General features: G+C 40.9%; 1 long non-coding RNA gene across 1 annotated transcript in view; it reads right to left on the bottom strand.

Moving 5' to 3' along the window:
- Positions 1–22,631, bottom strand: part of Gm35197 — a 148,688-nt gene that overhangs the window by 89,042 nt on the left and 37,015 nt on the right. The window lies entirely within an intron of this gene.

Below are 22,631 nucleotides of genomic sequence, written 5' to 3'. Positions count from 1 at the left end.
TTGGAAAGAAGTGTCTGAAAATTAATCTTCAACTGGCCGGAGAAAGGGGGATTCCATGCAGCTCAGTTTCGTTTGCCCCAGTGTCCTTTCCGAGAGTGAAACAAAACGTGACTGTAATCGTGGTTTATATTAGCCTTCCGAAGGAAACTTGAGATTAACTGGGAGATTTATTTATTTATTTATTTTTACAGCAAAACCTTCATAGCAAATTCTGTGGGGTAACAGATGCAAAATAAGCCAATAAGCACAGTCAAAACTAATAATCCCAAGGGAGTCGCACCAAGGAGTTCCACACATGCGTTTGCGTTTGCGTGGGAGCTTTGGCAGCTGGAGCCGGGAAGAGTCTCCCTGATGCTTCCCTGCCTGCCGCTGAATCTCCAGAAAGGGAGATGCTGTGTCTTGTCATCACAATACCTCTTTCTGTTAAATGGTTTAAAAAATGTTTGACAAGCTCATTACAAAGCTAGCCAAGGAAGGCTTCTCTTCCCTTCCAGGGATTAGAGTCTGGAAGCCAAGCCGCAACACCGGCCTTTGTCAGCGATTCAGGCCACATTAGCAAACGAAAGCGTTTTACAGACAGACTAGACTCTGAAGGAACACTGGGGCCTTTGTGGCTGCTTCTTCACACGGTGCTAATGGACATTTCACTGAGGGAAAGAGGGTTCACTGAGGGAAAGGGGGTGCTTCCTTGTCCCTCGAACTTTGCTTGTCTTCAGCCTAAGACCCATGCCAACTGAGTTATTTCTGGGGCCAAAGTTTGATTTTTACAAACAATTATTTACAACCTTCATTGTGGTAAGATAGTCCTCTCATCAGATCACAAAAGGCTAATTCTCTGATTTCTAATTAATTGGGAAGAAGTCAGCTAATGTAACAGTCTTTTTCTCAAGTGCGTCCACCTACACAAAGCTGTTAGCCAAACTGCAGCACAAAAAAACAAAAACAAAACAAACAAAAAACAAAAAACAAAAAACAAATACCCAAAGCTTCAGACAATGTCCACTGGGCTCAAATTGAGAATTTCTCCACAAAATGAACAATGCTACAAGAACGGATTCTCAGGCCAGTTCCCCTTTCCTCTTTCACTTGGCTTGCAATTATCTTCCAGAGGGCTAGTTTCTGAAAATTAACCCTTTCTCACCCTTTGCTGCTTCCTTCATGCCCTTACATTCTCTCCCTAGGATTCTAGCAGCTACTGACTGAGCAAGGAAACACCAGTCGTTGCTCATGGCCCTGTGAAACAATCTCCTTTGGAAAAGGTATAGTACCACTCGGTCTGCAAGTTAGTTGTTTGAGTGGATTTTCTCACATCCAAATGCAAGAGTTGACTCACTCTCTCTGGATCACATACTCCTTACAATCTGAAGGCCTGTCATATAACTCGTAGGCACGACATAACTGGATAAGCTCCGTAGTAGTTGAATGACTGGATTGAAACATTACCTTGTAGAACAGCAGTCCCGACCTGTGTGTCATGACCCTCTGGTGGGGCTCTCAATCAGATCTCCTGCATATCAGATATTTACATTGTGATTCATAACAGTAGCAAAATTACAGTAATGAAGTAGCAACACGAATAATTTTATGGTTGGGAGGTCACCACAGCAGAAGGAACTGTATTTAAGTGTCACAGCAATAGGAAGGTTGAGACCACTGCTGTAGAAGGAGGGGGGTGCCAATTTTGTAGCTGTGTCAGTCATGCTGAGGTGGGCTTTGTAGTGAGGAACTACCCTAGTCACTCATGCTTCTAAAAGGAGTCCTCACTGATGAGTTTGTAAGCAATCCCAATGAACTCATCAGCTCAACACGGTGGGCTTGGGTGGAATCAATTCTGAAGTCTGTCACTATTGTTATTGTCTGAGGTGCTAGAAATAACCTCATGAAAAGTGACACAAGAGGAAAAGGAGAAGGGTGGTTTAGTACTTAAGACTGTCACTCGTGCAAGGATTAGAGTTCAATTCCCTGCAGCCCACATTTCCCTCTAACTCTTAGCTCCAGGGAATTGGACATCTGACTCTAGTCTCTGTGGGGACATGTATATACATACACATAAGTAAAAAAAAAAGAAAATAAATCTTCAAAAATAAAAGAAAAAAATCACAAAACTACCATGGGGACATTTAGAAGTTGGATGCAAGACGTCTTATTTGTATATATGTTTTCAGGGTTGGCAATTTGTTATTGAAAAATCAAATGATGTGCTCCTCTGTGGGATACTATTTCCCCTACTTTCAGCATCTTTTAGTTGCCTGTAGTTCTTATGTATAGGGTTGAGGCCTCATGGGCTTTTCCCAGTACAGTTTAGTACGACCATTAGAGTTGTCTCTGTTCAGCCCATGTTTGGACAGTTGTGTTGGTGAGACTTCTTGGGTGTAGCTTCTGGCATTATTAGGAGACATAACCTCACAGCAGAGTTCCTGATATTCTGACCTTGGCAACATCACCACCTCTCCTGCAATGTTCCCGGGGCTTTGGATGCAGGGGTGTTTTGTAGAGGTATCAGCTGGGAATAGTTCTACCACTCTGCATTTTGATTGGTTGTGTTTTTTTCTGTAGTGGTCTCCATCTCTTGCAGAGAGAAGTCTACTTCATGAGGGGTGAAGATTACCCTTATCTGTGGTATAAGGACAAATGTTTAGATTGTTGTTAGGGATTATGCTGGCTTAATAAAGTAGTAAACGGATGTTTTCCACTAATATCTATGTCTTCACTAACACTCACTGAGTAGTTAGCTATACCAATCATAGTTTTCCTCTTGTTGAGCAGGTCTTAAATCCAATTAGAGAGCTGTTGGCTATGTGTTCCACTACTATACCCTTAGGGTTATCATTATACATACAAATAACTGAGTAGGTTATATTTAGGAATGTGTGTGTGTGTGTGTGTGTGTGTGTGTGTGTATTTAATAACAACTAATTTTTAAAGGTCATGGATTTGGAAGAGCAAGGGGCACACAGGAGAGTTTGAAGGGAGGAAAAATGTTATGATATAATCTCAAAATTCTTAAAGCAAAAATATGTAGAAAAATACTTCTTTGACAAACTGTTTATTTGTGACTATTAATTGAAACAGACATTTAATGTTTGTGTGTCCAAACACAATGTACTTTAACTTAATATTCTATAATTATTTTCAGCCTTCTAACAGAATTCAGTCAATTGAATTTCCTTACTTGACCCTATTGCTTGCTCAACTCTCTTAAAAGTTTGCCTAAGATTTCAGAGTCATCTTTAAAATAAATGATTTTACGAAAATGCAATACTTGCAAGAGCTTCCAAAAACAAACTTAGTGGAAGATTCTAGATTTAAAATTTTTCCCCCAAACAGACTTATCTCATTGAATTCAAATTTAAAGTCACTTTTAAAATCCCTCCTCTTTGGGGTGTCTTCTGTGTATTTTCTATCTGCAGTGGAAGGAATGGAGGCACAACTACATGTTGTAAGGGCCACAGCAACAGGCAGAACACCCTTAGTCTCATGAACTTTAACCTTCTCAACTCTGATTTAAAACAAACAAGCAAAAAGATCATTGGGAAAACAATGAAAAATAATTCCAGAACAACCTGGTATGAAGCAGAGTTGAAGTTTATTACTGATTTTAGTCATAGATTTTAATCACAAGGGTTAAGAGAAAGAAATGAAGGCTCAAAATAAAAGATGCACCTCAATGCACAGTGTGGGCTTCCCTGAGAAGATAACAATTGTGTGGGTATCTCAAGGGGTTACTGGGACCTTTTTTCTTCCTCCCTTCCCCTCTTTTTAGCATATAAATGAGATTGAATGGTGGCTCTGGAAGAACCTTGAGTAGGATTATAATTTAATTAAATAAAACCACGGGGGGGGGGGGGGGACACAACTAGGTTACTGGGGGGGGGGGGTCTAGGTGATGGTGAGTTGCTTTCTGGTGAGACTCCTTGGAAACAGCACCTTTACAGCTGGGGTGAGAGGCTTAAGCAAATGTATTTTATGTTGGAATTTTTGCTGTTTGAGAATTTCATACATGCACATAATATGTTTTGATCAAGTCCTATTTTATTCCCCCCACCCCCCACACCACCATGTCCTCTTTTGAAAAGGACATGTGTTCTTTTGAAAAGCTCACGGAGTGAACTTAGAGCTACCTGTTACAGGCATGGCTGTAGGACCATTGACTGGAGCCTAGATAGCCTCTCAGGGGCAGTACACCTAAAGAAAACTGGCTGGCTGTCTTCCCAGCGGCCACCAGCCACCAAAACCTTCTTCACTAAGGGTGGGACTTTATCTGAGTTCATCCGATCCTGGTCTTATTCAGGCAGCCAAAGAGCTCATCTGTGCAACTATCCTATTGAATCTGAAAACACATTTTCATTCTTGCCTGGTAAAAGGTTTCAGCCAAGGCGAGGAGTTCCTTTCCTTCCCATGTCCCTAACTTTCCCTGTCTTTCTCTCCTGCCTCGCTTTCTACAGAAAAACTTGCCTTTCACACTGCATTTGTTTAAATATCTAATTAACTTGTTCAATTATAATGACTATATCCATAGTCAACCATTAAGGAACCTGCACAATCCTTGCAAACGTATACTCCAATGAATGGGGACTGAAGTTGAGCAGTATAGCACCAAGTGGCCTGGCTGCTTTTCTGCCGCACATGAGCAGCCATCAGCATGCTTAGAAAGTTAATGGAGGGTGGTAGCTACACCACCAAGCGTGGAAGCAGAAGCAGTTAGGTCGTCAAGATAGCTTTTAATACATTGCTCAAGCTACTGTATATGACTTGAACTTTCAGTAACGACTAGAGAGTCTGTTCACCTTGTGGCAGACCAGAGGTCAAGGGAGAAGAAGGGACACAGACTGGAATAACCTTTGAATGTGTGTCTTTTCGGCCCTACATCCTCCAGTTAGGACCTACTTGTTAACATTTCCAAAACTTCTCAAAATAGCACCACCAGATAGAGACCACAGAAGTGATATATGAGCCTTGTGAGGATCTTTTATACTCAAATCATAACAAGACAAGGCAGTTTGGAAATGAAGAACAAAGTTAAACAAAATTAGAATCATCTAATTTTGAAGCACTCTCTCTCTCTCTCTCTCTCTCTCTCTCTCTCTCTCTCTCTCTCTCTCTCTCTCTCTCTCCCTAGCTGTGTGTGTGTGTGTGTGTGTGTTTGTGCATGTGTGCACATGTGAGGTTGCATGTATGTGCGTGTGTCTGTCTGTCTTTGTGTGTGTGTTTATGTAGGGTTTTGATAAGTGTTTCAGGCTAGCCTTGAAATCTCTACATAATTCAAGTTGGCACTAAAATCTAGACCCTCACACCTCAATTCCTGAAAATACTGGATAACAGGTTATGTACCACCATGCTTGGCTTATAAGGCTACATGTCAATAGAGTTTTATAGGCATAAGAATAGGCATATAAATCAAGAGAAAATTGTGTGTAGAAGTAAGCACTTGTATTTAAGGTCACCGGCTTTCAACAGACAGTTAGGGAAACTCAATGAGACAAAGTTTGACATAGTTTACAGTAAGTGCAGTGGTTATGAGTGTATATGTACAGGAAAATGGAGAGATATGAGTCCATGCCTATCTCATATCATACAGTTAACAAAACATATCAGATCTGAATGCCAAAACTAGACTATAACAGCTAAAGAAATAGAAACTTCCAGAAACAAGGAAAGCCCTTGTTATCCTAGGTTAGACCAAAATGTCTTACGTAGGACACCAGAAGAGTGATCATTCAGTGAATTGTCCCGGACAAGTAACTCCGTATTTTGAAGTACATGAATTCCACATTTAATGACAGAACAAGGTCTTGACGCTATCTATTTATTTCTGTTTTAAATTAGTTACATAGTATCATTGCATGTGTGAGTGAGTGAGTGTGTGTGTGTGTGTGTGTGTGTGAGAGAGAGAGAGAGAGAGAGAGAGAGAGAGAGAGAGTGCATGTTACACATGGAAGTTCATGATGTAGTGAGAAGCCCTTGCACACACTTACATACACATGCCGAGAGTAGGGGTCATTGACCGAGGTGTGAAGAAATTGAACTGCTTCACAGTGCTGGTTTCAAATACAGGTAAGACACCGTAGAGATGCCTTAAGAAATCACAAATAGACCTACAATGCACTCCATCTATCCCACTACTGAGTATTTAGCTCAAAGAATTAACATCAGGGTCTCAAAAACATTATAGCATTTCTGCACTCATTGGACTTCTATCCAAAGTAGCCAAGGTATAGAAACATAAGGGTTCAGCCACAGATTAATGGAGAAGGAAAACCATCAGGTACATGCAATAGAAGAGAAGCCACATTGACAAACATGGATGAACTGTGAGGTCATGCCAAGAGAAACAAGCTTAGCACAGAGTAAATAAAGTGTGGTTCTATCTGAAAGAGAAATATAAAATATTAACCCTCAAGGAAGCAATGAATAGATGGACAGTCTCCAGAGGATGCAGAGGAGAGGGAACTCACAGGCTTTGTCAGGAAACGCCAGATACAGAAGAGAAATGAATTCTAGAGATACAGTGTGCAACAAGGTATCTCAAGATAATGATATTGTATTTTATACTTTATATTGTATTTTATAGAATAAAATACTTAACAGGACTCATATAAAATGTCTAACGCATTCTGAAAATACATGGATACTTTCTCAGTAAACATAGTCTGAAGCTGAATGATCTGAGTTAACTTAGTGTTTGTTGAGTTGGGAAGATGGCTGAAAGTACTCGCTGTACAAATATGGAGACAGAATTGGCATCACCAGTACACACCTAAGAGGCAGATGTGGGTGCCCATGCTTGTAAAGTCAGCTCTGGATTGGTGTGAGGGAGGAGCCAGGAGTGTCATCACTGGAGCAGCCAGCCCAACCCTGAACAGCTAGCCCAACCCTGAACAGCTAGCCCAACCCTGAGCAGCTAGCCCAACCCTGAGCAGCTAGCCCAACCCTGAGCAGCTAGCCTAACCCTGAGCAGCTAGCCCAACCCTGAGCAGCTAGCCCACCCCTGAGCAGCTAGCCCAACCCTGAGCAGCTAGCCCACCCCTGAGCAGCTAGCCTAACCCTGAGCAGCGAGCTGAAGGTTCCCAGGGACTCTGCCTTAAGGTTAAGAAAAAGTGATAGTTCAGGATGTCTGATTTCTCTTCTGGCCTTTGCATGCTTACTCATTGTTGCTCATACACACACACACACACACACACACACACACACGCTGCATAGGTTCATTCAAAAACTAGTTAATGGGTGTTTGCTGAGTACTAGTCAGCCACCAGGAAGGATTTAAAGATGAGTAAGACAAGAATTTGTCTTCTTAAATTTCAAAATTTCATAATTTCAAAAAGTTTTTAAAAAGAAAATTTCATATTGTTTACCTACAGATGTGTTAGGATACAATGAATGTAATGTTAGAAGATAGATAGATAGATAGATAGATAGATAGATAGATAGATAGATAGATAGATGATAGATGATACGGGGGAGGGGGAGAGACACTGGTGTAGCTAAGGGTAATCTCTCATAGGGTGAGAGGTAGACATAAGGAAATTTTCTCAGAGGATAGCTTTCTAAAAACATAAGTGCCTACCTTGTAGACAATTGGCTGCTGGCTGGGTGTGAGGCCATAAAGTTCTATACTGTGTGATGATCATACTCAGAGCAAAGAATGACAGAGGCTGCAACTATCACCAGAAGACAGGGTGAGATCTGAAGTTATGCATCTCAGGCAAGGATGTTGGAAAATCTCTGCTGAGAGTTTAAGCAGGAGAGTCACACAGCCAGTCTGATGTACTCTATGCACTGAGAAGATGGACAACAATTAAAGGTTCTGGGTAAGTTCTGTCCTTAGACTGGGCGTGAGGAGAGACAGCATGGGCCAGAACTGGTCTTCCTAAAGGGACGCTGTTCTTCAACATGATATTGAAGTCATTTACCGTTCTGTGTCTACACTTCAGCGAGCACCCAGATGTCAGGGGCAGGACCCATTAACGATGCCCTGCGATTATTTGTCTCAGATGCTACTTTAATGGCAATTTTCTTTTCCAGTGGCCCACATTCACTGTGCCCATGCAGTGTTTGTACTGGAAGGAAAGAATGTAGCTTTGTGGAGTCTCAGTAGGTTCAGATGTCAAATCCCAGGGCTGAGTTCTAATCTCCTGCATCGAAATGTGGGGCCTCCACAGCAAGGGAAAGGTCAGGTTTCCTTCATCACTGTATCTCCACATAGTAGGTATTCATTAGAGTTAAAACTTAAAACCTCTCACCTTATGGAGGCTTTCCAGGGCATTAGAAGCTGGCATCCCGAGTACAAAAGTCCATAAACACAGTCCGTGCCCAGTGTTGCCCTTCATTCTCAGACACAAACATTACTCTGATACTCAGGTGATAAAGGGAATAGTTGCTATGGTCACCTAGTCCTAACATGAAAGACAGAATATTTTTCCAAAGAAGATGATGTATTGAGTTTTAAAAGAATGGGGTAGAGCCAAAATACAAGCAAAGATAATGACAACCTCATCAACAACAAAGCAGGGTGCTGGAGTTACTGGGGGAGGGGGGGGAGGTAAGTGTGTGAGTAGACAAGGGCTTACGCTATAACTACAGAATGAAATGGTCACTTTGCTTGGAACATGGTCCATGCTTTACTGGTCCATCTCTGGAAATTTTCAGCCAACTCTGCAGCTCTCTCTCTCTCTCTCACCCCAATGCTACAGGAGTTTTAAGTGACCATAAAGAAATTACTGTTGTTGATAAGATTTATTATGAAAGTTAAGCTCAAATAAAACAAATGAGGGAACCGACCGGCCTGCAAAGGGCCTCTCTTCTGTTGCCCTCCTCCTCCCCGGCTCCACAGAAGACAGAGTTCCTCTGGATCAAAGAATCAAAGAATCCTGGAGCAACCAAGGGAAGAGTTCCTTTTGTTTTTGTTCAAAACAGTTCTGGTAAAGCAGCCCCAGGCTGCAAATCTCCCAGTCATAAATAATTGCTGCCGTGTGCGGGGAGATGCTAGTGCCTGGGGCAGTCACTAAAGTCAGAGCAGAAGACCAGAGTCTTGCAAAAGTGGGAAGATAAACTTTACAGATCCGAAAAGTTTGTTGTGGATACCTTGTGGAGAGAGGAGAGATGAACCCCGGGAAGGGGGAAGGGCACAGCTGAGCTGATCCTTTCTCACAAAGAACTGTGCAGGACAGCAGAAATCACTCAACCTTGAACACCGTGGTCTACATATGCACAAAGTAGGAAAGAATAATAGAACTGAGCTTGTGTGGACATTCTGAAGCTTAGTGATTTCTAGTACAGTACCTCATAGAGGAGCTCTTTAATCCTTGGTTCTGTATTGTCCTGCTACCATGCAGTCTAACTAACTCCATAGCATTTTCTACAGAACTAAATAACTATTCAATGCATTTAGACTTGAGGAGGAAGGTAGTAACCCCAGAATCTCTCTCTGTCACTGTAACACTCAGGCTTACTATCTAAATAGAGATGCACAAACATTCACATGATAGATAGATAGATAGATAGATAGATAGATAGATAGATAGATAGATAGATAGATAGATAGATAGATGGATGGATGGATGGATGGATGGATGGATGGATAGATAGATAGATAGATAGATAGATAGATAGATAGATAGATAGATAGATAGATAGATAGATAGATAGATAGATAGATGGATGGATGGATGGATGGATGGATGGATAGATAGATAGATAGATAGATAGATGGATAGATAGATAATGGTGTGTGTGAGATAGATAGATGATAGATGGATGGATAAATAGATAAATAGTGGTGTGTGTGTGTGTGTGAGAGAGAGAGAGGTGGGGGAGAGAGACAGAGACAGAGAGAGAGAGAGAGAGAGAGCACTTGAGTGTTATGCTGGGACTGAACTCGGGGCCTTGAAAATGCTAGGCAAGTGTCTATCACCAAGTGACAGGGCATCCCCAGACAGACACCTCACACTAACATGCTCTGTCCTCATTTCACTTGTTTTCCTAAGTGTGGAGTGGGTTCCCCTTGGGACTCTTCTCTTTAATCAAGTTGCCTAGCTCACTGCTTTAGCCATCAGATCTATTCATAATGACAGCAATTCAATCTATTAGAAGAAAGAATGTTTAATGATAATAATAAAATAAGACAGAAAGGGCAATTTCAATAAAAAGTTCATTTTCAATAGTTGTCCCGGCCCTGTAAGCATTTTTATTTCACAGGATAAAAAATTAATAGAGTCAGGGCATCGTCATGTAACTGTGCTAAAAGAAGACTAAACACATTTAAGGTTACAAATCCTTTTTTGGAAAAGTAGCTCCAATATTTACGTCAGCCCATCTCTTGCCCATTAAACACTTGTGCATTTCTAACGTACCATGTGCTAAGGAATATATGTTTATCTTTGAGTGATATTTTCTGTAACGTGATATATCACATAGACTCTCCTTCTACACCATAGAATATTTCCATGAACAGACCCTCCACACCATAAAATAAATGCCCAGGGAAATCTCCTGATCTATTAAGATTTTTGCATGGAAAAGAATAAATAAACTAAAACGTTGTTTCTTCCAAAAATTTAGAAACAATCTCGGGGATTAAATAAGTAGGGCACGTTCTTATTGTATTTATGAAACATAAAACTAGGAGGGGTTTGTTTTTCCTTTTCTATGTGAGATGAAGTTAAATTCAGCTAATAGCTGTTAGGTCTGTGTAGTACTTGTCTCCACTACATGGTTATGTAGGTAATTGTGAGATCTCAGCATCACTTTGTATACTGGAAGCAATCTAAACACTGGGCTTTGACACAAGTCAAACTCTCACCGTCCCTGTAAGATGCATGCCTTGTTCTTGGGAACAAAACCTGGCATCAAAGGTTTACTTTTCAAAGCGAGGGATTTTTGATGATTACATTAACATTTCGCCTGTCCCTTGGAAACATTTCACAACGCTATGGGCTGTGACAGGGAGGGCTTAGCTGTTCTCCAAAGCTCTTCATTCTCCTTTCCTACTGGGGAGCTGCTGCTGAGAAGAGCCTGGCCTGCCAGAGACTATCCTTCTTAATTCACTCCTTTCATCTGCATATGGGCATGGAACAGACTTGCCCTGGTAGAAACAGAGAAGGAAAAACAAATGTCCCTTCTTTGAGGCTAGTGAAAAAGTCGGTGAGCTTTCCTACCCACGTGAAATCTCCTTCCCTGTTGTAGTGAGACAAAAAGCAGCGTAGGGAAGGACAGGGTTCTGGACCATGGTCCATCATTGAGTAAAGTCAGAGCAGAAACACAGAAAGAGGAGTTTGAAGCAAAAAACATGGACGACCGTGGCTTATAGGCTACCTTCCCTTCCTTGGCTTGCTCAACTACCTTTCTTATATAGCATAGGTCCACCTGCCTAGGGATGGGACCTCCCATAGTGGGCTGGACCCTCCCACATCAATCAGCAATCAAGAAAATGCCCCCTTCAACATGCCCACAGGTCAATATGCTAGATGCATTCTCAACTGACACCCTCTCTTCCCAGAGATGTCTAGGTTTGATTTAACCTAGAATTAACCAACAGAAATCTCAAAGGCAGCAGTGACCCCATTTCCCCAGGAGTTTGGACGCCACTTCATGAAGCATCCTCTACTTCTGCTCCATGGAAAGCAGCTGCCTCTGTGCATTACTTCCATCTTGTATTTGTTGACTGAAGTTTGGGGGTTTGTACATTACAGTGGTTAGTGTTATCAAAACTGGCACACAGTGGGTCCCCAAAGTAAGTTAAGTACCGAGTAGATTGACACGGGATTGAGTACAGGGGAAGCCAACAAGAGGAAACAATAAGGTCAAAGAAGCTGCCTGGGGCCTCAGATGGAGAAAGCTTGTGTTTGCTTGTTTATTTTGTTGTTTTTCTTTTGAGGGACATTTTTGAGACAGCATCTCACTATGAGCCTCAGCTTGTTTCAAACAGACTATACAGTTTAGGCTGAGCTCAAAATCACAGCTGTGCTTCTGCTTTGGGCTCCAGGTGTGCTACAACTCTAGGCATCAACCGTATTTGCTGCTTAGAGTACCCAGGGCAACCGCTCTTTAAAGAAATATCTACTAACCTTTGCTTTGGAGGTTGTCTTTCTCCCACTGGCTATCTCCCATACTGCTTGCATGATTATTTTAAATAGTCAAGTTAAAGCACAAATGAGTACATAGAACTTATACCGATTTGGGGTTGGGGGGGCTGCATGTGGAGACAATGTGATAAGAAATATCATATTCAGTGTTTCTTTATTGTGTTTGTGAGACAGAGTCTCCCACTGAGCTCAGAGGTGGCCCTTGTCACTCTTCTCTCTTCTGTGTCTACCTCCTGGTGTTAGGATTACACAAAGACAGTACAGTAACCCAGTCTTTCCATGAGAGGTGGAGATGTGAGCCCAGGCCCTCATGCTTGCTTGGGAATAATTTGGCTGACTAAGCCATCTCCCCAGCCCTGCTATGCCATGTCATTCTTGAGAATGTGCTTAATTCACTTACTAGAAACTTGAAGCAATTCTACAAACAGCTGTGTGGATCCTCTTCCTGTAGATATCTTCCTGTAGATATCTTCCTGTAGATATCTTCCTGTAGATATCTTCCTGTAGATATTTACTAGATTTACAGCAGATTAGTGATCTCTCCCTCTGTTCTGGGGCTACTTGAATTTGTTGAAAGTAGGTACCAGTGAGCCAAGGTCTTAGAAGGAAAGAAGTGAGAATGAAGAGATGGACAAATTAGGGAGCGAGAGACAAGCCCTGAAGGGAGGCATACATGGCCACTAAGAGGATGTCTCCTGGATGTGAGTGTCCACGTTGCTAGCCAAGAGACTGGTGTTGTTGAGTTATTTACATGATCGCTGTGCTTATCACAGTAAATCCATGAACATTGTTCTCAACAAGGATTTTCCTAAACAAACAAACAAACAACAAAACAAAAAACAAACAAACAAAAAAAGCCCTCTAATTCCATAGCTTCTGGTTAGGATACCCCTGGAGAATATGACTCCTATATAACCAAGAAATTATGGTCTACATGGTGATCACTCAATGAATACTTATTGATATAACAAACATGGGATTATAACTATAAAAACAATAAATTTGAATGACTCCTGTGTGTTCGAGGTTATCATAGGCATACTCTTTTCAAATGTATGTGCCAGAATACAAAAAAGCAAGCATGCATCTCTATAAGTTGTCATGAGTGGCAAAAATACCTTCTCTGAAAATTCTAACAACTATTCTAGCAGGCGTCTGGGGACTGCTAGATGCATATAATTCAGCAGACAAAGTCATATCAAGACTGTGACATTGGGTAATCCCTGAGTTTAATCTATGTGGGGGGAGATTATGATTGGCAAAATACAAACATAAGGAACCCATATGATTTGAAATAACATGAGGTACAAAAGAAATATCTGGTACATATTTAGATTCTTTTTTTTTTCTTTTCTATTCTACCTTTAAGAACATTCACATGGTGTGGTTATTCATGTGACCTACTGTCTTACAGGCATCTGGTTGAGTACGTCATGATGTTGTAATAGATATTGTGTCTCTCAAAGCAATGTTTCTCCCAAATTCAATCCCCATTTAAACAAAGATGACCTTCTCTCTCCGTATTAAAATTAAAAGCCAAAGAGAGAGGTTGGGATATTACAAATGGTTGCCATCATTGCCACTGTCAGCAAGAAAGAAGCTTTTGCAAGAACTGAGCCACATGATAGATAATTGCTAAACAAGGTCCAGCTCTTTAGAGAATACAATGAGAAAACATGTGGTTGATTTGATTAGCTTGGAAGGCAAAGAAGCAGCAAGCAGTCAACTAAGCAAAGTCTAGTCCACTCACACCAGACACCAACAAGACTCTCGCCTTTCTTGGCTTATAAAACCTGCCGGAAATATGTCCCACTGGAAAGGATGAGCAGAGGGGGGAATTTAAATGTGTCTTCCTGTCCTTCATCATTCTTTATTAAATGTAAGAACAACTGCCAATAAACTCTCCATGACCCCAGGAAATTCTCTTTAGGATCCCATTTTATTTAGATTTCTGCATCAATAACTAAATACATCATGATAATCTATATAAAGTAATTAAGAGCTAATCCATTCATTTTAAAGGCATGCTTTAGTTTAAAAAAACTCATTTTTTTCAAAAGTGTGAGCATAACATATCAATATATTCCAATGAATTATATGTGGGAAAATATAAAACAATATAGTGAGTGATTGATGGAAATAAAGTTGTATGGAAAATGCTTGAGTTTATTTTGTCTTAGACTCCCAGTCACAAGTAAGCACAAACCTCTAGCAATCTGGCAACTTAGTCTCAGAAAAAAAAAGGGGGAGAAAAATGGAAGCCAGCCAGCTTAGAAGCTGATTAACTATTCAGCAGAGACTTTTCTGTGGCTCTGTCAAAAAGCCCTGTCAGTGCATTTAAGTCCCGGGACAAAAGGTTGTTGAAATCACACAAAGGATTTTCCCAATTCAAATGCTACAGATGTAATGATATTCATAGAGCAGTGTACCAGATCTTCAAAGAGTAACAAAGGCCCTGTCTATGCATTCGAGGCTGTAGCTTGCAAGCTTGGTAAGAAACTGATATAAAACAAGCATAAGGAAATCACTTTAGGAATGAAACTACTACTTTGTTTTTGTTTTTTTTGTTTTTTTTGTTTTGTTTTGTTTTGTTTTGTTTTTTTACTTTACATGCTTATTTCAAGGCACACATCCAGGAGGAGGGCAAATGCTAGGTCAGACAGAAGAGATGCAAGCTGAGTATTTCAGCCCAGTGTAAGAATAGCACCATTTTTATGAGGCCTAAAAAGCCTCACTATGTGAACAGTAGGCAAACTCTTTTGTGTCAGCATGTTTCTAGAGAGAGATTGGCAGTTTTGGAGAACATCTGAAAACTTACATTCAGTGACGCCAGATATTCAAATTTCTGTAGAGCCAAAGAACATGACTTCATGTATTTAATGAAACTTTTTTTTTGTTTTCATGGACCAATGAGTACAATGGCTTCAGTCAGTATTAAGTTGATAACAGAGGTGGGGGAGGGGAAGGAACAGGCCAGTTCTCCTTTATAGATATAGGGTCTATGATCATCTTCCTGCTCCAATTCTGTGTACTGCCTACAGGGAGACTATCTAAAGTCCTTATTAGAAATAACTTGGCTACATTTAAAAGGAATGTTTCCAATCCATATTCCACAGAACCAAAATTCCAAGGGAACTGGTAGAAGAGGGCTAAAGAGGGAGGCACAGCCAGACTCATGCTGGCCTCTGCAGAACCAGGCACATCTTCTACAGTCTTAACCCTGGGTTCTGCATAATTTAAGCCACTAACAGAAGGAGGAGGAGGAGGAAGAAGAGGAGGAGGAGGAAGAGGAGGAGAAAGAAGTATTTTCATTGATTTTTCCTAAAACACAAATTTGCTCTCATTTTTGAGAGGAATAAATAGAACCTGAGGGAGCTATTTTCTCGGTCACAGAGGCAGGTGGAGATAGATAAAATCTGAACCTGGGTCCTTTGTCAAAGGTCTTTCCAACTGGCCTCCCATCTGACACAGAGAAAACGTCTATTAAAAAGCATTATGCCTTACAAAAATCACCACAGAACACTGTGGGGGAGGTCAGCTGATCCAGCAACAGCCCTGTTCTCAATGGCACCATGAAGAATGCTTAGACTTGGGTGTCCGGGAAAGTTGCACCTCACACAAGGCTGTACTTCTCAGAACTCACATGAACGTCTCTAATCTAAAGGCCTTTCTAGGTGCTGGAAAAAAACTCTACTACTTGAAACTTGTCTCTTTTCTGACAATAAACAAACAAACAAACAATGTAAAGCCATCATAAAATATGACTCTCGGTGTTTCTTAGAAGCATTTCAGCAAAGCCTTTTAAACTTCCCGATACTATTGGGAGTGCTTCTAATTATTAGCTATGGAAAACTTGAAGATAATTGTATAAACCGTATATAATATCCTGTTCTCTTACTGAGTATTTAGGGGATAAACTGTGTCAACACATGGCTCATTGACTCAACAATATGCTTTTAAGTGCCCTCTCAACACCTTTACTCTGCCATTTCCAGGGTGTAATCAATAGTTATTTTCATCTAGCTCCATGTCCTGTTTATAGGACAACAAACTTACAAAATAGGATAGGCCAAAAGGGAAGTAGTTTTTAAGTATACTAAATATTACACAAGGGAAAGGGTATTTTCACTTACTCAATTAAAAATTGAGTTCCCTTGGTAGATCTGAGGGGGGAAGAAAAAAAAACAAACAAACAAAAAAAAAACAAAATAATCTAGATAAGCTGCTCAATTCCAGTAGCTTGGTGACAAGTCATTCAGTCACTTCGCTCTGATCTGAAGATTCCCCTTAAAAATACAACTTTCGGTGGTGATCTTCCCATAGGGAAACAAGGCAGTTAGTGAGCCAGAGGCCTGTAATCCAAGGCAGGAAGGAGAAATGAATCAAACAGCAGTAGTTTTGAAGCTACACAGAGCTCAATTCATAGGTGGGCTCTTCTACACATGAGCTGTGTGGACCTTCATGATTTATTCAACATTTGCTAATGTCTGCTCTTCATTCATAAAATGGAAACATTCATAAGGAAGAGAAATTACGTGAAAGGTTGATTAAAAATAGGTTCAGAAGGCAAGAAGGGAGGAAGGAAAAAGGAAATGTGTGTTTCTATTAAGACATTCTGACTTGTATATTGTTTATGAGATTGGTTGCAGTAAATCCATTAAAGCACCATCAGATATTGTGCATATTCTGTTATGTTCCATATTACTGTCAAATCAAGATTCTCTGCTCAAGCAACCATGAGCATTTCAAATTGTAGCTGAAATTTCTGTGCCATGTATAGAATAAGTATATGTTTAATATTTAAAAGCACTTTGATAAGTGCTTCCTTCATTGTTTCTGAGTACACAAAGAATAAAACCTGCCAGGTTCTTGGTTTCCAGCAACTATGTTTTGAGATACACAATATAGGCATCTACAAGAAGCATGGAGATAATAAAAAATAAAATAAAATCAAGACTCAAGCCGGGCTCCACACTGTGGAAAGTCAGATGGGAAATTCTCTAACATTCCCTCCTCAATGAATTTTATTTTTTCCTTTTTGAGTTAAAAACAGGCCAGGAAGTTCCCTTCCTGCATTCAATGGCTGACCATAGTCCTGAAGAAACAAAGTTTAGAAAGTTCCTGTATGGGATGAAAGTGACTAGGGCATGTAAGTGTGGTTATTAAGTGTGATAGAGCACAAAATATTTCTTCCTTGTGCTAAAGGACTCCAACAGATGTCATTTACAGAGAACAGCAATCCACATCCGCTCTAGAATTAAAAGGGAATGTAAACGTTGCAACACAAGTTCACAAACGAAATTAGGAAGTTTGGGGTAATTAGCAATGAACATCATATTTGATTTGTATATCAGAAGCCATTGTTCTACATTTCTAAAAAAAAATAGCATGTTTATTTGGCATACTTAATCAAAATATTCGGATACTCGAGCATAGCTAGAGCCAGAGACCTCTCTGACTTGGAAGGCTGCCTCTTGGTTGTGCGAGTTTACTTGTCTATCCTCCCCTGATTGACTTAAACATGTGATGTATCTCTACTCACTTCCAGGTGCTATGCCAAGTTAGCTAGGTGATTTTTTTTTCAATCTCACTCAAAAGAGAAAGGGTTTGCCACGAGTGTCTTCTCGTTTTCGCTTTGAAGACATACTACCTTCATAAAGCAGAGGCGCCGGGAGATACAACTAGTTCAAACTACATGACAGTTCGATCAGATCTAAACTACGCGGGGATGTGTGAGAGGCGGATGAAGGGTGAACAATTTGGGGTGAGTGCTTCGGGGACGCCACCTGCTAAACACCGAAACTCACGGAAACATTGCTCAAGTGGAGAACGAGGAAGAGTAGCCGTGGAGAAGAATTAAGAAATGTAGATGAGCCCACTGGCTAGAGGCAGATAACACAGGGAATACACCAGAGTTCCCAAACTGAGGACAACTGTCTTGTTAGCACTTAATTAGGATGATAGGTCTATCCCTGGTACCCTATCAGGCCTCTTTCTTACTTTTAAATTGTAAGAGTTGGGTTATTAGGCATGGTCTCTTTAATTACCTTTATAGTCGCTTGTCCAATAAAACTGATAACAGTCATAGTGTCCTTCAGACTCAAAACATTAACTCTAGCAGCAGTGCAAATGAGTAAGAGGAAGAAGACCTCATTCACCTCTAATAGGGCTTCACCACCAGCCCTCTCATCAGCCCTACATCCTGCTTATTGCTGTGAGCCTTGAAGATTGCTAACAATTACATGAATATGGGGAAGGAAGACTTTACTTTTTGCCTCTTGTGCCTATTAGAAAGCACAGCCTCACCCAGTCCGTGTGTAATCCACTCAAGATACTTCTGGGGAAAGGAAGCTTGTCTACACCAGGATTCAGATTTCAACATGAGGTCTACTCCATACAGACAGCTTAAATCAAGGTCATTCATTCATTCGGCAATCAGCATTATAGAGCCTCAGTAATTGCCACTTAGATCTAGAATGTGAGGGCCACGAAAGATCTGATTGAATAATCTAATTTAAACTTCATCTCAAGGCAAATGCAGTCCTATATGATCACATAAAATGCAAGGTGACATACTATACGCTTAACAACAAAGGGATTTTACATGTCTAGTTCAGCATTAGAGTCTGTGGTTTAATCTTGACTTGATTGCAAGTCAATTACAAATAATCTACCCACTAAGCTCCCTATGGGGACTTGAGAGAAATTAAATGAATACTTATCTCTGGCCTCAGAAAGTCTACCATGGGATGACAGACAGGGTAAACGCAGAAAGTCAGGCATGGCTAGTGGCAAAGAGAACTCGTTACTCTCAGAGCTGAACTTCCTTGCTCCGATGTGGTAGTCCATCCTATCCCGTGGCTAGGTTGCTAGATTCAGTTTCTTTGCCCAGCAGCTGTCCATTGATATTTCTATTGGCTCATCTCTTAGGTTGTCACTCAGGACATTTCCTGCCCCACCCTGTAACATCCTGGCCCAGAGGAGTTGTTGAGACAAATTAAGTAATTAATTAAAGGTGCTTTAGACAGGGAACATTCCAGTCAAAGGATCAGAACGTAGCTGAGATAGCAAATGTTTTCAATCTTTTTCCTTAGAAATGGGTAAATACCACCTATCCCTTCATATTGGTTGTTAACCTCAATCTCCCGGCTCACTTACTGCTGCTGTCCCACATCCACAAAAAAACTCCAGAAAGTTCTTCCCAATGTTCTAGCCAGTTTTACATCTCTCCTCCAAACTCTACTCATCTTCCTCACAATTATTAACAGAGAACAAGACACTTCACAGCACAGAAATAAAGTCCCAGCTCTCTTGTGCCAAAGACTCACTGAGTGGAACCACTTATATATAAACAATACCACACCCACCAGCTGATCTACTGCCTATAATTCTATAATTGGTTGGGAGACTATTATTTTCTTTGATAAAATAAATGCTTTGTATCCAACCACCATAACGGAAAAACACTGAGTAAGACTATGCTTAGCTGAAGACATAAAACTTCAGTTCAAACATGTTAGAACATCATTAAGAGCAAATGTATTAACCATTTTCCACGTTAATTCATTCTAAAGTACACCAGGGGAAAGATATTTCAGAGACTTCACCATCCTGTGTGATGTATATGAAGCGGCTTTCTTTGTCCATTAAACCTCCTTCTGTTGTAAATAGTATAGGTAATAATGGTCTTGGAACACAAAGAATGCTCAGATGTCTCATAATATAAGATAATGCAACAGTAGAATGTCTGGACATGATACGTGACCAAAATATCAAATTTTAGATTCCTGGTTTGATCTTATAATCTTATAACAGGTTAAAAGTATTTTACTTGGGGTAAGGGATGCTAAGACCAGTAGACATTCTCAAGACAGCTCTAAGAATCAGGGTCCCTAAAAGGAATCCGAGTTATCACTGTGGAAATAAAGAGACTTTGATACTGGGAATAATTACAGAACTATGAGCAGGACTAAAGAAGCAGGAGAGGCGCTGATTAGCAGCCAAAGGAAGTCATTCCTATTACTGTGGTTAAAAAAGCAAAGAAAGAAGATAGCGTTATCAGAATACAATGAAAACTGGAGCCACTAACGAACATCTTTCAGGCTAGGGTCGTATTTTAGCTATGACCAAGTTGAACTAAAGCAAGGATGGAGTGGACTTAAAGCCCTTGATTGTATCTTCTCCTACCCTTTGATCGCTTGCCAGAGTCTCTCATTAATTAAACCAAATCAGGAGGCCATTTCAGGCTAAAATCATCCCCTGGGGGCTCAAAACAGGAAAAAGAATACAACAGACTGGAAAGAAAGGCAGAATAACCCAGCAAAGTCCCAGAGAAGACAGAAGTTATTGAGGTTCGTAGGCTGCCTTCTCCAAACTCCCAGAAATCTGTTAGTAGATTATCAAGAGAATTTTGTATTCCTTTAATTCTCTCCAAGTATTCATGTTGCTATTCCAACTTGTTCAGGTCTACATTGTTTGGGAGAAAACAGCCACACATTATAGCAAGAAACGGCTCAAAGGATTTGTTCATGACTAACAGAAACAGACACAGCTGGCCAGTCTAGTCCATTGGTGACAAACATGGAGTGCAGAATCCTGGGGAACACTGACCAAGCACAGACCCAGATGAAAGTGTAACTCAGGGACTCCTGAAACCGGAGCAACATCTTCGTGCCTGACTCTGGCTTCTGAGTACCAACCAAGACCGAGCTTTCAGCAATCAAAGTAACATGCAACAAAAAGCAAATTTAACCTCTCTTTCTTTGCCTAGACTGTTCCACTCTGAAACTTAAGACACCCACCTCCACCCAAAACCATATTTTTCTTTCTGTCTTCTTTATTTCTACTATGGATACTATGGATACTATAATCCTAAACAAGAGTTTTATTGTTAAAGCATTGACTTTTGTTCTGGTTTTATTTTATTTCTTTTCCTGAGACAAGGTCTCACTATGTAGTCCAGGATAGCCTAGAAATGAAGAACATCTTGCTGGCATCTCCTAAATGCAGGGATTGCAAGTCTGAGCCACATGGCCAGCTCCTACCTCACCATTGGCTTTATTGATACCTTAAGACTGGTAATTTACAAAGCCAGTTTGTTTGTTTTTTTTTTTTTTTCACGATTCCCCACCAGTACCTGTCACGTGTCACTGCACTTCGCTAGCCTCATTGTCCTGAAGAATTTGGTTTCTTTTTTCTATAAAGTTGCCCACGCAATATCTAAGTCTCATGACCCATGATGCATTTTTTTTAAACGTACTACTTCTCGAACACTTACATTGGAATCAAAAGCATCATTCTCAACTGTTACCTGGAGCAGTCTTTGTTCTCCATGGTAACGCCTACCCTGCTTGCTAATTCTTAAATCCTGGTATGGCTACAGAACTGAAGATGGGAGAAGTCCTTCATTGAGGTTTTCTCTCCCATAGGTTCCACAAACACGCATTCTAACTATAGTAAGTTTAAGAGAAAGTTTTTTTTTTTTTTAACATAACATTTTTTATTGATTCTATGGGACTTTCCCACCATGCACCCCCAATCACACTCATTTCCCAGTCTTTCCATAACCTCTCTACCACACTTGTGACCTACCCCCCTCAACACACACACAAAAGTAAAAGTAAAAATAAAAATAAGAATAAGAATAATAAAAACAGAAAAGCAAGTCCAACTTGTGCTGTCTATATTTGCACCCTCAGTGGCCTGAGTCGTAAATGTCTGAGTGCTTCCCTTCCTGCTAAAAGCTGTCAATTGTGGAGAGCTACATGTCAGCATTTGCATCACACTTTTTAAGAGTTTTCTTCGGTAGCTTCCTGTCTAGGCTGTTATTTTTTGGTGGCAGCAGTTGTGGTAGAGGTAGGGGTTGTCACAGAAGCCTTCTGCGTCCCTCACTCACACTGCCGCATCTGCAGTCATCCATATCACAGCAAAAGTAGCCTTCTTAGTCTTCTCAAGCAGAGACCATGCACCTCTACACGGTTTCTGGTGACAGCACAGACTTCAACCTACCTCTTGGCTACAGTAGAACCAAGGACTCAGACAGGGCCCTCAGAGGCAGCTCGAACCATGAATATCAACATGACCTCTGGTGACAGAGCAGGCCATTCAGATGAGAATGGTTCCAGCAGATGCATAGCCCCATGGACATGAACATGGTCTTAGGCAGTAGCATAGACTACAAACATCCACATGGCCTTTGGTACTAAAAGACCAAGGATATCAACCTACACCCTGACTGCTGTAAGATCACGGACCTGGAGATGACCCTCAAGAGCAGCATGAACTCAGATATCACAGACAGCAGTGTAGGCCACCCACATCAATATGGCCTGGTGACACCAAAATGGGTTCGGCACAGACCACAGAGATCTACATGGCCTTTGGTGGTAATGTGGGCCACTACCATCAACACAGACCCCAGCTTCAGTAGGACCAAGGACCCACGCATGGTTCTCAGAGCCAGTCAACATGGCCCCTGCATAACCCATGGATGTCAACAGGACCTCGGACAGACAGAGATTTCCCGAGTAGCATTTGGTGGTAGCAGGGGCC

Source organism: Mus musculus, chromosome 14, assembly GCF_000001635.26.
Source record: "Mus musculus strain C57BL/6J chromosome 14, GRCm38.p6 C57BL/6J".
NCBI lineage: Eukaryota > Metazoa > Chordata > Mammalia > Rodentia > Muridae > Mus > Mus musculus.
This window is presented reverse-complemented; position numbering and strand designations above follow the sequence as displayed.